Genomic DNA, 15,635 nt, shown 5'->3' with positions numbered 1-15,635 from the left:
TTGTATAAGGGAAAGTCCTTTTTTTATAAGAAATGCATAACAAAGTACTTGTGATCATAGGCTACCAGGTCTGCAAGTTACTTTCTAATGATTGAAGAAAATAAAAGTTCCATGTATTAAGCTTGCAACTTTTTATAAGTAAAGATTCCTTTAATTTTTGCATTTATTTACTAGTTTTTGCTTATATGTGCTTTTAAAAATTACAAATACACACACATACACACTCCACAACCTGGCCTAAACCTGTTATTCCAGTATTTTTACTTATTATTCCCCTTCATAAATCCTGTACTCCCATTTGTCTAGTTTATTGACTGTTCCCCAACATTGCCTGAAGACTTTCCCACTGACATGACTTTGCTTTAATTGTTACCCTCACTCAAGGAACTTTCCCAGCAAAAAATCTGCCATCAAATTCTACTCATCCCTGAAGACCAGTTTAAATGGCATTGTCTCCATTAAATCTTCTACCAGAGCCTAGTCTGATGCTTCATACCTAGTGTGGGCTCAGAATATATCTGGTGAAAAGAATTCAGTCACTTAGGATTGGAACACTTAATGGTAAGTTAATAGAAATTGTACGTGAGAAATTAGTCCAAAGGTAGATGAACACTTAACTTTTACTCTATGAATACAAGGTAAAGAATGTATTATTCAGGGTTCCCCAGAGAAACAGAACCAATATATAAAGAGATTTTATTTTAAAGTATTATCTCACACAATGATAGAGGTGGAGAAATCCCACAATCTAAGAGATGCAAAGACAGTGGTGTTTTTTGAAGGAAGGCCTGAGAGCTGGAGGGCCATGGTATAGAATCCAACGTGGGCCTAAAGGCTGAGAACTAGGAGTGCTGAGAGGAGTAGAACCATTCCAAGCTCAAGGAGTCAGGCAGAGAGCAAATTCAAACTTCCTCTGCCTTTTTGTTCTATTCAGGCCCTGAATGGTTTTGATAATGCCCACCCACACTGGGGGAGAACATCTGCTTTACTCAGTCCACTGATTCAAACACTAGCCTCTTCCAGAAATGTCCTCAAAGACACATGCAGAAATAATCTTTAACCAGCTATCTGGGCATCCCATGGCCCAGTCAAGCTGACACATAAAATTAGCCATTACAAAGAAGAAGGTCAAAAAAGGAGATATAAAGTGGTTATCTGCAGGTAAATTTGAGACTGCAATGTAAAGACCCATGAGAAAGAGTGTAGAAGAGATTCAAATAATTGTAGCTGGCAGTATAGAAACCTAGCCTTGCTATCTTGAAGCACTGGCTAATAAACTAGAAGTCTATTAAAACAAAATAAACTAGAAAGCTATTGAAACAAAAAATAAATGAAGACATTTTCATGTACAAGCAATTAAACAAAGCAAGACAAGAGCTCTAAATATACAGATAGTGTGTTTAGATATAATTTTGTTTGATTGAAGAAATATGGGGTTGGATCACCGGAAAAGATTAAAGATAATCCTAAAACACTGTGAGGGGTAGAACAGTCCCCTAAAATGACATATTCTGACTACGTATTTCCTAAACCATTTTCTTCAGAAAAGATGCTCTAAATTTAAAATACAGTCATGAGTCGCTTAACAACAGGGAAACATTCTGAGAAATGTGTTGCTAGGCATTTTTGTCATTTTGTGAACACCCTAGAGTGTACTTATACAACCTAGATGGTACAACCTACTACACACCTAGGCTAGTTGGTATAGCCTGTTGCTCCTAGGCTACAAACCTGTACAGCATGTTACTGTACTGAATACTACAGGCAGTTGTAATACACTGGTGGGTATTGACACTCCTAAACACAGAAACAGTACAGTAAAAATATAACACAAAAGATAAAAAATGGTACAATACAGGGCACTTACTATGAATGGAGCTTGAAGGACTGGAAGTTGCTCTGGGTGAATCAATGAGCGAGCGGTGCATAAATGTGAAGGCCTAGGCCATCACTCTAAACTACTGTAGACTTTATAAATATTGTACACTTTAGTTACACCAAACTTATTTTTAGAAATTCTTTTCTTTAATAATAATTAATCTTAACTTACTGTAACTTTTTTATTCATAAATTTCTTAAGTTTTTAAACTTTTTTGACTCACATAATAACATTTAGCTTAAAACACAAATGCACTGTACGGCTGTAAAAAAATTATTTACATCTTCATTCTACAAGCTTTTCCTATTTTTAAAATTCTTAATTTTTACTTTTTAAAATGTTTTGTTAAAAACTAAGACACAAACACATACATTAGCCTAGGCCTACATGGGATCAAGATCATCAATATCACTATCTTCCACCTCCACATCTTGTCCTACTAGAAGATTTCCATGGGCAATAACATGCATGGAGCTGTCATCTCCTGTAACCATAGCTTCCTCTGGAATACCTCCTAAAGGACCTGCCTAAAGCTGCTTTCCATTTAATTTACATATATATATGTGTGTATATATATATATGTAGGAGTACACTGTAAAATAACAAGTACAATTACAGTACTTACAGAAACCAATAACAGTTATTATCATCAAATATTATGTACTATACATAATGTATGTGCTATACTTTTATACAACTGGCAGTGCAGGAGGTTTGTTTACACCAGCATCAGCACAGACATATGAATAATGCATTATGCTACTATCAGAGGCATTCAAACCACAGTGACTCCATCTTGAAAAGCGGCTGGGTAAAATGAGGCTGAGACCTACTGGGTTGCTTTCCCAGGAGGTTAGCATTCTTAGTCACAGGATATTTACATTTGGCTCTGTTATATCCTGGGTCTGTTAAGTCCTGGGTCTGGCAGGAAATAACAGACCCGGGAAATGTCCTGATGTCCCAATATCTTAAGAACAAAAGCATTCTTAGTTTAAGAATAAGTTTCACTTCAAAGATAAAAATATAGATTATTAAGACAGTAGTTATACACCGATTAACAATCTTTTTGTCACAGCCCTTGTAGTAGAGCACCTCTCTTCCACGATATTTTGTTTTCTTACCTTACGTGCAAACAAGCATTGTACCTAATGTGGATGTGTTCCTCCTCTTGCTTCTGGGAATGCCCTGCTCTGTCTATGGAGTAGCTATTCTTTCATTCCTTGCTTTCTTAATAAACTTGCTTTTACTTTGCTCTGTGAACTCACTCCAAATTCTTTTCTTGCACAAGATCCAAGAACCCCCTTTTGGGGTCTGGAAAGGGGCTTCTTTCTCTCAACACTGGAACGTCACTAGGCAATAGGAATTTCTTGGCATCATTATAATCTTATGGTACCACTATTGTTTATACAGTCCATCATTGACGAGCATGTCATTGTGCAACACATGACTGTATATGTATTAGTCATAGCTATGAAAGGCCAAGCATATAACTGCTAAAGAGACAAAGTATTCCAGCTTCTCCTTGAATTTTCTGTCAAATAAAACCTAGAAGTCAATGATGGTAATTCCTATATATCCGGAGTATTTCATCACAGGGCTACCATGAATTGAGCAGACATTGCAGACTGTTACATTAATATGAATTCTACATTTTAAGAGGACTTCCTCCAAAGATGGGAAAAAGAACAAAAACGGTTTCAGTTTCTGAAGGAAAATATTGGAATTATGCCAGTTTTCCAGAATCAGCAGTTTGGCAAATGAAGATCTCACAAAACAAAAATAAATAATTTTATAATCAAAGTTGCCATAGTGCAACATCTGTCACTTCACCCTTAACCTTAAACTGTTTTTCTCTATGACATTTTAGAAGGTTCAATATTTCTATCAAGCTGTGGATCGCCTATTTCTCAATACTTCACTTCACCAACCAGTTCACTTGTAATACCCAAGAAATAAATCTTTCAGGGTCTTTACAAAGAAATGCATTTTTATAAAGATTTCCTGAGTAAAATATATTGATCTCAAAAAGGCTTGGAACATCTCTGTTTATTTATGCCTTCATGTTTCCCTGTTTCTAGCATCTCCCACAGACAGATAAGCTAGATTTCTTTTTCTTTCTCACAGCAGTCTCCTGAGTCTAGTGTGCCTTGAGTAGAAGACCGTTAAGACACTTTCTGACCCTGAGATTCAGTCATCTATGAATGTAAAAGGTCTTTGAAGTGATCAATTAGAATTAACATTGTAGGTTTCAAGTCCCTTTAGCTTTCTCCTTTCCAAAGCCGAAAATTAAACTCATTAGGCAAAAAGAAATCAGGAGGCCAATTTTTTTGCAAATTATGTTTCCCTTGGGGTGCTTTCCTAGGGAAGAATTAAAGGATAAGAGGCTCATTTGCACTCTAGGAATGAATAATAATGGCTTATAATGACCATGACAATAAGCACTAGCCTATGCAGTCTAGGGCTTAGAATAAATCAGGGTGGATCTAATACGTAACAGGCAGTCGGCAGAGGGCCTAATGAGAAAGGCAATGATTTCTGTTATGCCCTTCCATTAATTTGTGGTTTGCTTTTTGTGGGTATTGATCTGTAGGTGACCTTTAAGAAATGTCTCTTCCAGGCATGCTTGGTTTCTCTTATCTCTTGATTTGGAGATCACTAGATGTTACTCAGGAAGACCAAGAAGAGAAAAATATGTCTGAAACATGTTAAGAAGGCCTAAGCAAATATTCAGTCTATTTTAGTCTATTTGAGTGAGTTGCTAAGCCTAAGATATTAATAATTGTCAAGACGGTTATTTGGGAAGACCCAGCAAATTGTAGTAAATCTCTTTCCAAATCAAATATTTCCTGAACTGAATTGTGAGTGGAATAGTAAAAACACTTCACACTTACAAAGTCGATGATACCGCAACATCTTCTTAAATTCTTCCATAAAATCACACTATCATTCTTTCATCCATAAGTGGAATATTCTGAGGCCAGCTACGTCTATGATAGAAACAGGAAGCAGCCAAGTCCCCCTGTGTCCGGAATTGGGGGGTTCTTGGTCTCACTGACTTCAAGAATGAAGCCGCGGACCCTCGAGGTGAGTGTTACAGTTCTTAAAGGCAGCGTGTCCGGAGTTTGTTCCTACTGATATTCGGATGTGTTCCGAGTTTCTTCCTTCTGGTGGGTTCGTGGTCTCGCTGGCTCAGGAGTGAAGCTGCAGACCTTCGCGGTGAGTGTTACAGCTCTTAACGCGCCGCGTCTGAAGTTCTTCGGTCCTCCCGGTGGGCTCGTGGTCTCACTGGCTTCAGGAGTGAAGCTACAGACCTTCGCAGTGAGTGTTACAGCTCATAAAGCCAGTGCAGACCCGAAGAGTGAGCAGCAGCAAGATGTATTGCAAAGAGCGAAAAAACAAAGTTTCCACAAGGTGGAAGAGGACCCCAGCGAGTTGCCACTGCTGGTTGGGGCAGCCTGCTTTTATTCTCTTATCTGGCCCCACCCACATCCTGCTGATTGGTAGAGCCCAGTGGTCTGTTTTGACAGGGTGCTGATTGGTGTATTTACAATCCCTGAGCTAGACATAAAGGTTCTCCAAGGCCCCACCAGAGTAGCTAGATACAGAGTGTGGATTGGTGCATTCACAAACCCTGAGCTAGAAACAGGGTGCTGATTGGTGTGTTTACAAACCTTGAGCTAGATACAGAGTGCCGATTGGTGTATTTACAATCCCTTAGCTAGACGTAAAGGTTCTCCAAGTCCCCACCAGACTCAGGAGCACCCAGCTGGCTTCACCAGGTGGATCCCGCACCGAGGCTGCAGGTAGAGCTGCCTGCCAGTCCCGAGCAGTGCACACCAGCACTCCTCAGCCCTTGGGTGGTCGATGGGACTGGGCGCCGTGGAGCAGGGGGCAGCGCTCGTGGGGGAGGCTGGGGCCGCATAGGAACCCACGGAGGAGCCAGGAGGCTCAGGCATGGCGGGCTGCAGGTCCCGAGCGCTGCCCCCTGGGAAGGCAGCTAAGGCCCCGCGAGAAATTGAGCACAGCAGCCGCTGGCCCAGGTGCTAAGCTCCTCACTGCCCGGGGCCGGCGGGGCCGGCCGGCCGCTCCAAGTGTGGGGCCTGCCGAGCCCACGCCCACCTGGTACTCGCACTGGCCTGCAAGCACCACGCGCAGCCCCGGTTCCAGCCCGCGCCTCTCCCTCCACACCTCCCTGCAAGCTGAGGGAGCCAGCTTCGGCCTTGGCCAGCCGAGAAAGGGGTTCCCACAGTGCAGCGGCGGGCTGAAGGGCTCCTTAAGTGCAGCCAAAGTGGGAGCCCAGGCAGAGGAGGCGCCCAGAGCAAGCGAGGGCTGTGAGGACTGCCAGCATGCTGTCACCTCTCACCCCGACCCCCATCCCCCCAGGTTAAACCCTGCCTTCAAGCCTAAAACAGCCTGAGGACTGAAAAACTGAACTGCCAGTCCCGGATGAAGCCCGCCCTTTCCCCACCGCCCTGCAACCCCCCACCCCCACTAACACCCTCCCCACCCCGCCACCACACCCCCTCCCACACCACCCCTTATTCTTTCTGAAGACGGAAAGAGAGGCTGTGCACTGAGAGGCCGCGGTGGGGCCTCGGGAAGTTCCACTGTTTGCAGGGAGGAGAAGCTTGGCCTAGGCTCTCCTGTTCCGGGGTGGTGACCTGGGATTCAGTCTGTGAGATGGAGGCCTGTTAACAGGAACTCCTATCGCTTTGCTGAGTTTTTTTTCCTTTTCGCCCATTTCGTTCCCCCTCACCCTTCAAAGTGTCTGCGAGCCTAATCTTTCCTGGTCGTGTCACAAGAACCCACTGTTTTCCTACAATATCTATACAAACAAACTCATAAATCATGTGGCTTCCGCTGGTCTTTTGAAAAAAGAGCAAATTAACTTGAAACTAAATGTTAACATTTAAACAACCAATTAGAAACTAGTATTGAAAATTAGTTGTTTGGTTAAGACAAACTGTATGTTCTATAAAGTAATGATTGATTTTGTCATTTTGGGAGAAAAATTTTTAGAAAGAATTGGTCCCTTGGTATGTAAATACTAAGTTCCAGAGAAAAAACATAGTCTAAAATTCAACAGAGCTGAGTAGCACTGTGTTGAATTTTACTGTTTTCAATTATTAACAAATTCTTATTTTTAGTTACTCTCAAAATTTGTTAAGACACTAAACAGTATAGTGTAGCAAATGTTTCAAAGTTAATGAGAATTATTAATGGTAATTTTTATCATATGCCCTCCCTACAATGCTAGTAGATTAATAACTAAATACGGAAGTTACCCACAGCTTGGCTGCCAGGAAGAATTATATAAACTAATTAACAGAAAACCTTGCAGGAAACTGGTCTCATTAAAAATCTTGATAAAAGAGGGGAAAGATGCCATAAAGAAAAAAATAAGCAGATTTTCCTACATATAACTCTATTGTTTCTTTATAATGAAATATATCGTAACCAAAATAACAGGTAAAAGGCTAATAAAATATTTTCAGAAAAAAACATAAAATTGAAAGGATGAAATGCGAGCACATATAAGGAAAAATTAGTAAACAAAAAATTGAAAAAGTAAATAAAATTTTCATTAAAATTTGGAAAACATACCTAATAAATATACACAGTGTAAAATAAGGTAATTTATGCTAATGTGTATAATAAATGTGTATAATAAAATTATGGTAATGTGTATATGTACATTGATATCATTTTAGAAACCATTTTTATTCTGGGTTCCAAAATTTACATAAAAGTCTCCTTCAATGCAGTAATCTCACTCTAGGGAATTTTCCTAAAGATTATCTAAAAGAACTAATATTTCTATTCATTGCAGATTTACTTATAACAGAAAAAAACCTAGCTACTTGGCAATAAGAAATGATTAATTAAATTCTGGCCTATCAATTCAATGAAGTATTATTGGGCAATAACTAAATTGTTATTTATGAGACTTCTGTAGCAACATTTGATAAATATTAAGTGCAAATAACTGTCAAAAACTTTACATAGCTACCAAGAATAGAAAAGAATGTGGAAAAAGTTTTGAGTGGAAATATCGTGAATGCTATGTCTAATTTTTTGCCACATTTTTATTGTAGCTTATTTACAGGGAAGGACAGTAGATTAAAAGCTTGCTCAAGCTTTTATTGGAATTCAGTGATTTCAAAATAGTGAAATATAAGCTATTCTAGCTGAATTTGCATTGTACTGTTTTTCCAAAAACAACATTTTTCAATTATAAATGTGCTGTAAAATAATATTCAATAAAATATTTCACTAGTGCAGTTAACTCAGACAGACAACGTTTGACAGGACGTTTTACTGAACTAATTGATAACGTTTTGGATTTCAGAACTAGGAACTAAGTAAGGTCTGGCACCAGGCCGAAGGCAACCCAGATGGAACCCCAGCTGTTCTAAGTAGAAATCATCTCGAAGTTCTTAGTGAAGAGAAAGTAAAACTGATACGAGAACTCTCCTCTCGTATATAATTTGCCTATATGGTTCTATGAAAAAATTGATACGAGAACTCTCCTCTTCTTTATAATTTACCTATATGGTTATATGAAAAAATTGTCACAGGAATTTCGTTAGAATGCAAGCTCAGTCTGCCCGCAAAATGCTTTGCTGCTTTTTTTTTTTTTTGAAAGGGAGTCTCACTCCGTCGTCCGGGCTCCAGTGCAGTGGCGCAATCTCGGCTCCCTGCAAGCTCTGCCTCCTCCCAGGTTTATGCTATTCTCCTGCCTCAGCCTCCCGAGTAGCTGGGACTACAGGCGCCCGCCACCACATCCGACTAATTTTTTTGTATTTTTAGTAGAGACGGGGTTTCACCATATTAGCCAGGATGGTCTCGATCTCCTGACCTCGTGATCCGCCCGCCTCGGCCTCCCAAAGTGCTGGGATTACAGGCATGAGCCACCTCCCTGGTCTGGCTGCTTTTTTAAAACCCTGATTCAATTAGAGCAGGGGTCAAAAGCTAAGGGCCTGGGGGAAATCTGGCTTACAGATTTTTGTTTGTGTGGAAATAGCTTTGATAAAGTTTGAACTGAAATACCTTATGGTGGGGTTAGCCGTCTAGACCAATTCATACATTTATGTTACTTGCCTGGATCCCAGAGGCATTTGAGCTGATGATGTCTGTATTAGAACATTTGGGACCCTGAACTGGTGGAGAAGTGACTGTGATCTGAAAAGTCTTCTGAGTGGGCCCATTATGGGAGCCCCCTAGATCTCCCTAATTTGTTGATAGTTCAATTTTTCTAGGAGGCCTAGGGCTGTGGCAACTGAATTTGAATTCTTCAATGTATGTGGTTGCAGAGGTTGGGGAGATAGGATCCTCTCACCCCTGAGCTTTCTCATCTTAGCCCCAGGGGTTGAGATATTTTGCAGCTGTTGTCCTTGGATCAAACTATCAGTGTAAGGTTGGAATCAGTCAGCCTTCAGTAAGTTGAGAAAGTGCTAGAAGGCCCTTTTCCCTTTTCTGTGCTTCCTACTGGAGAAAGGCAGCTCCCAGCAACCCTTAATTGACTGTCAGATATAATATTCTAATATAATGATGTTGGCATTAATGATAGTATATGGAGAGTCTTCTGCCCCTGTTTAAAAGAAAAATACAATCATTTGGAACATATTGCAATTAGGCATGCATCTCACATAACACCTTTTACCTGAGAATCTCAGACGTGTATAGGAATTAGCTGATTTACCTTTAATGAATGATATATTTTTAATTCTTAGAGCCTGCAGACCGCATATAAAAAACATAAATGGAATTCCAAGGTTGAAAGAAAAAGAGAGTAAAAACAAATAAAATACATTGTCTTTTCAGGAGGGTTGAATATGTCCAATGGGAAGAAACATTGCATGTAATAGATAAAGGCATCAGTGTGACATGCTTATGAAAAAGCACGTTTTGCCCTCTAGCATTTTTCACCGTTAGATTCAAATAATAGTTAAACATTTCTCCTTTGTACCAAGAGCATCTATTACTCAGGCATCTTTAACTTTTGGTGACATCTACTGTACAAAGGGGAAAATGCTGTGGAGTCATTCTAGGAATGATAGTTGAGCTGCTTAGAGTGTGTCTAGCTGTTATTACTTCTTCTCCTTCTTCTTCTTTTTGTATTTACAATGCTATAACTTTTTTGATATTTCTCCTCAATATAAATAGTCCTCATTTTAAAAAGTAAAGATATTTAAATAATTTCCATATGCATTGTGTCATAGAAATATTGACCTGAACTGGCAAATTCTAACTGAATGTTCTGGCAAATAGTTTAAAGATTGCATTTCAACTTAATAACTTTGCTAAAACTCTGGTCTAATATTAGGAATGACATTAAAGTGGATATTTAAGTACATTCTCTTATATTTAAAAACAGCTACATCTGAAGGCTGATTAAAATATTATCAATATTATAATAGTAATATTTACAGTAGAACTTGAATTTTAAAGGCAATTAAAGCTCCTAATAGGTTGTCAACTTTACTTTCTAGTCGCTGTTCTAGCTGTAAAATATAAGCACAATTATCTAGTATGCACCAGAAAATAGGCATCATTTATACACACTCCTAATTACGCTCCATCTCAATCCTTTGGCTCTGTTCCACAAGTGATGGTTTGAAAAACATTTACATACTTCATAGCTCTTGATTATAACTAGGAAAATCTCTGAGGCATATGGTAAATCAACAACAAAGTAAACCATTTTTTAATTGAGTATTCATTATTTGCAGTTATTCTGCAAGACACATTTACCAATGTAAGGTGATAAAATCATCTAGCTCCCAAAGAAAAGTTCAAAATAGGAAGATCTCAAGTTCCATAAAACAGCCTAGTCTTACCCACTCCTGTTAACAGGTGAGAAGATACTTCCCCCAGTTGACTATGGTTCTCCAGGTCTTAAAAAACAAACATAGTTTTTTCTAATTCTGTGAAGAACGTCATTGGTAGTTTGATAGGAATAGGAAAGACATGGAATCAACCTAAAAGACCATCCATGGTAGACTGGATAAAGAAAATGTGGCACATATACCCAATGGAATACTATGCAGCCATAAAAAGAATGAGGTTATGTCCTTTACAGCATCATAGATGGAGCCAGAGGCCATTATCCTAAGTGAACTAACACAGGAACAGAAAACCAAATATCACATGTTCTCATAAGTGGGAGCTAAACATTGAGAACACATGGACACAGAAAAAGGAAACCATGGACACTAGGGCCTACTCAAGGATGGAGGATGGGAGGAGGGAGAAGGTCAAAAAACTACCTATTGGGTACTCAACCTATTACCTGGGTGAAAACATAATCTTACACCAAAACCCCATGACACACAACATACCTATATAACAAACCTGCACATGTATCTCTGAACCTAAAATTCAAGTTCAAACAAACAAACAAAAATGCTTATTCTTCTAATCTTATTCTTCTTATGCATTGTAATCTAGTAGACAGCCATTTCAAAGTTCACGGTAGGAGAAAAAACATATATGGTTGAAATAAACAAAACTAGAGTCTCGTGCAATGTTACATGAACAGGTTAAACTATTAAGCAATTCCTTCCCGGGTCCATGGCCCGGGGATCGGGGACCCCTGTTAGACAACCACCATTTTGTCCTCAGAAATTACTTCTTGTATTTACTATCAATTTTAAAATACTTTACATTTCCTCCCCAAATACATTTTATCATATTCAGTCCTTGAATTTCCTTGATCACTTGTAGTAAGTAAAGGAGTATTCTGGGAATCCATTGGTCATCTCCCCAGACTATGGAAGGTGGGAAAATAATAGCATAGGAAAAGGCAAAGAGGCAGGAGGAAGCTTCACCCAGACTTAGTCACTCTCACCCACCTTCCAACAACCCTGAGTCACTTTCTCTTAAAGTGTGAAATAATCCTTTCTGTGACCTGTCAACAAAATACAGAAACAACAGTTTGGAAATGCCTAATATATAGGCCCCAAAATATTCACAGCTAATTAAATTCAGTTGATAATTCAACTGCAAATCATAAATATACATGCTATTTGAGATTCTGCCTAGAATTTAATTTTCATCCTAATTCTAGCAATAACTAACCATTTTTCCACTATATCAAGTTTTGGGTTTTAAACACTAGGTCAAACAAACACAATCTTGAAGTTTCAGTCTATGAGTTTATAAATTTTTTAAATCATCTATCACTATTCTTCTACTAATCTCAGCTTATTGTAAAATTAATTCACCATATGTTCTTTTTAGTTCGTGGTCTCAAGGAAAATAGGACAATTTCAACTAATAAAAGGAATTATAAAGATTTTTCACATTTCTAGAACTAATTATTAAAATGTTTGCATGAATCAACCAGCTTAATTTGGGCTCTGCACAAGTCTACAGTAAGTAGGTAAAATGACCAAGAATAAATCACAGTTCTCTCCATAATTTCAGCTGGGTCCACTTGCTTTGAACTGGTGTTCCCACCTGCTTCACTCTCCCTTAGATCACATTGTCAGGACTGCCATCTACTGACAGAGCTGGCTGCATCTAAGTGAGATGATTTAAAAGAGTGGCCATGTCATTTGTTGACCAATCAGGAAAGCTTTGAGAGTGAAAAAATTTTTTTTTACATAGTGCTCCTCAAAAAAAAGTTAATTTTTTTCTAAAAAGAAAAATACATTTCTGTACAACTGAAACAAAATATTTAAAACTTCTGTGTATTCATTTCATTTTCTGAACCTTAAAAGATAATATAAGCAGAATAAATATTCTTGGTACATATCCATGTTCTTAAATAAAATTTTTTAGTGATATCTGTCTCTAATACCATGCCACTGGAATTTTCCTGAAAAGTATATTTTTAAAATATAATTTTATTATTTTTACATTTTTAAATTTAAATGCCTTTCTGAAATCATTTGATTTAATGTAAAGGATGATATATTTTCATTTAAATTTATCATCTTATTCAGTGCTTTCTATTTTTCTTGCCTATTTTATATTCCCTTGTCTCTCCATTCTTGCCTTCTTTTTTTGTTTTTTTGTTTTTTTTTTTTTTTCATCTTTTAAGTTTCAGGGTACATGTGCAGGATGTGCAGGTTTGTTACATAGGTAAACGTGTGCCATGGTGGTCTGCTGCACCTATCAACCCATCACCTAGGTATTAAGTCCAGCATCCATTAGCTATTCTTCCTGATGCGCTCTCCCTCCTGTCTCCCCGCTACAGCAGGCCCCAGTGTGTGTTGTTTCCTCCCACATGTCCATGTATTCTCATCATTCAGCTCCCAATTATAAGTGAAAACATGCGGCGTTTGGTTTTCTGTTTCTGTGTTAGTTTGCTAAGGATAATGGCTTCCAGCTCCATCCATGTCCCTTCAAAGGACATGACCTCATTTCTTTTTATGGCTGTATAGTATTCCATGATGTACATGTACCACATTTTGTTTTTTATTTTTATTTTATTTTAGGTTCTGGGATACATGTGCAGAACGTGCAGGTTTGTTACAAAGGTAAATGTGTGCCATGGAGATTTGCTGCACTTATCTACTCATCATCTAGGTATTAAGCCCCACATGCATTAGTTATTTGTCCTGATGCTCTCTTTCCCCCTGCCCCACTGACAAGCCCAGTGTGTGTTGTTCTCCTCTCTGTGTCCATGTGTTCTCATTGTTCAGCTCCTACTTATTAGTGAGAATATGTGGTGTTTGGTTTTCTGTTCCTGCGTCAGTTTGCTGAGGATGGCGGCTTCCAGCTTCATCCATTTCTCTGCAAAGGAAATGATCTCATTCCTTTTTATGGCTGCATAGTATTCCACGATTTACATGTACCACGTTTTCTTTATCCAGTCTATCATCGATGGGCATTTAGGTTGATTCCATGTCTTTGCTATTGTGAGTAGTGCTGCAATGAACATACATGTGCTGTATATTTATAATAGAATTATTTATATACCTTTGGGTATATACCCAGTAATGGGATTGCCTGGTCAAATGGTATTTCTGGTTCTAGGTCCTTGAGGAATCACCACACCATCTTCCACAATGGTTGAACTAATTTACACTCCCACCAACAGTGTAAAAGCGTTCCTTTCTCTCTGCAGCCTTGCCAGCATCTGTTGTTTCTTGACTTTTTAATAATGCCATTCTGACTGGCATGAGATGGTATCTTATTGTGGTTTTGATTTGCATTTTTCTAATGATTGGTGATGTTGAGCTTTTTTTCATAACGTTTGTTGGCCTCATGGATGTCTTCTTTTGAGAAGTGTCTGTTAATGTCCTTTGCCCACTTTTTAATGAGGTCGTTTTTTTTTTTCTTGTAAATTTGTTTAAGTTCCTTGTAGACTCTGGATATTAGAACTTCGTCAAATGGATTGATTGCAAAATTTTTCTCCCATTCTGTATGTTGTCTGTTCACTCTAATGATAGTTTCTTTTGCTGTGCAGAAGCTCTTTAGTTTAATTAGATCCCATTTGTCAATTTTTGCTTTTGTTGCAATTGCTTTTGGTGTTTTTGTCATGAAATCTTTGCCTGTCCCTATGTCCTGAATGGTATTGCCTAGATTTTCTTCTAGGGTTTTTATAGTTTTGGGTTTGACATTTAAGTCTTTAATCCATCTTGAGTTAATTTTTGTGTAAGGTATAAGGAAAAGGTCCAGCTTATTCATTATCCAGTTTTTATAGATTTGCAGATGTTGAACCAACCTTGCATCCCTCCCAAGGATGAAGCCAACTTGATCGTGGTGGATAAGCTTTTTGATATGCTGCTGGATTTGGTTTGCTAGTATTTAATTCAGGATTTTTGCATCAATGTTCATTAGGAATATTGGCCTGAAGTTCTCTTTTTTGGTTGTATCTCTGCCAGGTTTTGGTATCAGGATGATGCTGGCCTCATCAAATGAGTTACTGAGGAGTCCCTCCTTTTCAATTGTTTGGAATAGTTTCAATAGAAATGATAACAGCTCCTCTTTGTACTTCTGGTAGAGTTCAGCTGTGACGCTCTCTGGTCCTAGGCTTTTTTTGGTTGTTAGGCTATTTATTACAGCCTCAATTTCACAACTTGTTATTGGTATATTCAGGGATTCAATTTCTTCCTGGTTTAGTTTTGGGAGGGTGTATGTATCCAATAATTTATCAATTTCTTCTAGATTTTCTAGTTTATGTGCACAGAGGTGTTTATAGTATTCTCTGATGGTTGTTGTATTTCTGTGGAGTCAGTGATCATATCCCCTTTATCATTTCTGATTGTGTCTATTTGATTCTTCTCTCTTTTCTTCTTTATTAGTCTAGCTAGTGGTCTATCTAGTTTATTAATTTTTTCAAAAAACCAGCTCCTGGGATTCATTGATTTTTTGAAGAGGTTTTTGTGTCTCTGTCTCCTTCAGTTCCACTCTGATCTTGGTTATTTCTTGTCTTCTGCTAGCTTTGGGGTTTGTTTGCTCCTGGTTCTCTAGTTCTTTTAGTTGTGATGATAGGTTGTTGGTTTGAGATCTTTCTGGCTTTTTGATGTGGGCATTCAGTGCTATAAATTTCCCTCTTATAAGTGTCTTAGCTGCATCCCAGATATTCTGGTACATTGTCTCTTTGGTCTCATTAGTTTGAAAGAACTTCTTGATTTCTGCCGTAATTTCGTTACTTACCCAGGAGTCATTCAGGATCAGGTTGTTCAATTTCCATGTACTTGTGTGGTTTTGAGTGAGTTTCTTAATCTTGAGTTCTAATTTGATTGTGCTGTGGTCTGAGAGACTGTTATGATTTCAGTTCCTTTGAATTTGCTGAGGAGTG

General features: G+C 38.4%; 1 long non-coding RNA gene across 1 annotated transcript in view; it reads right to left on the bottom strand.

Annotated features, from left to right (window-relative positions):
• Positions 1 to 5,316, bottom strand: part of LOC129143745 (uncharacterized) — a 229,571-nt gene extending 224,255 nt beyond the window's left edge. The window contains exon 1 of the long non-coding RNA XR_008547566.2: positions 4,771 to 5,316. This is a non-coding gene — a long non-coding RNA (uncharacterized LOC129143745). The remainder of the gene's footprint in view (positions 1 to 4,770) is intronic.
• Positions 5,317 to 15,635: the final 10,319 nt, after the last annotated feature.

The sequence above is a fragment of the Pan troglodytes genome, chromosome 3 (assembly GCF_028858775.2).
Source record: "Pan troglodytes isolate AG18354 chromosome 3, NHGRI_mPanTro3-v2.0_pri, whole genome shotgun sequence".
In the NCBI taxonomy this organism is placed as follows: domain Eukaryota; kingdom Metazoa; phylum Chordata; class Mammalia; order Primates; family Hominidae; genus Pan; species Pan troglodytes.
This window is presented reverse-complemented; position numbering and strand designations above follow the sequence as displayed.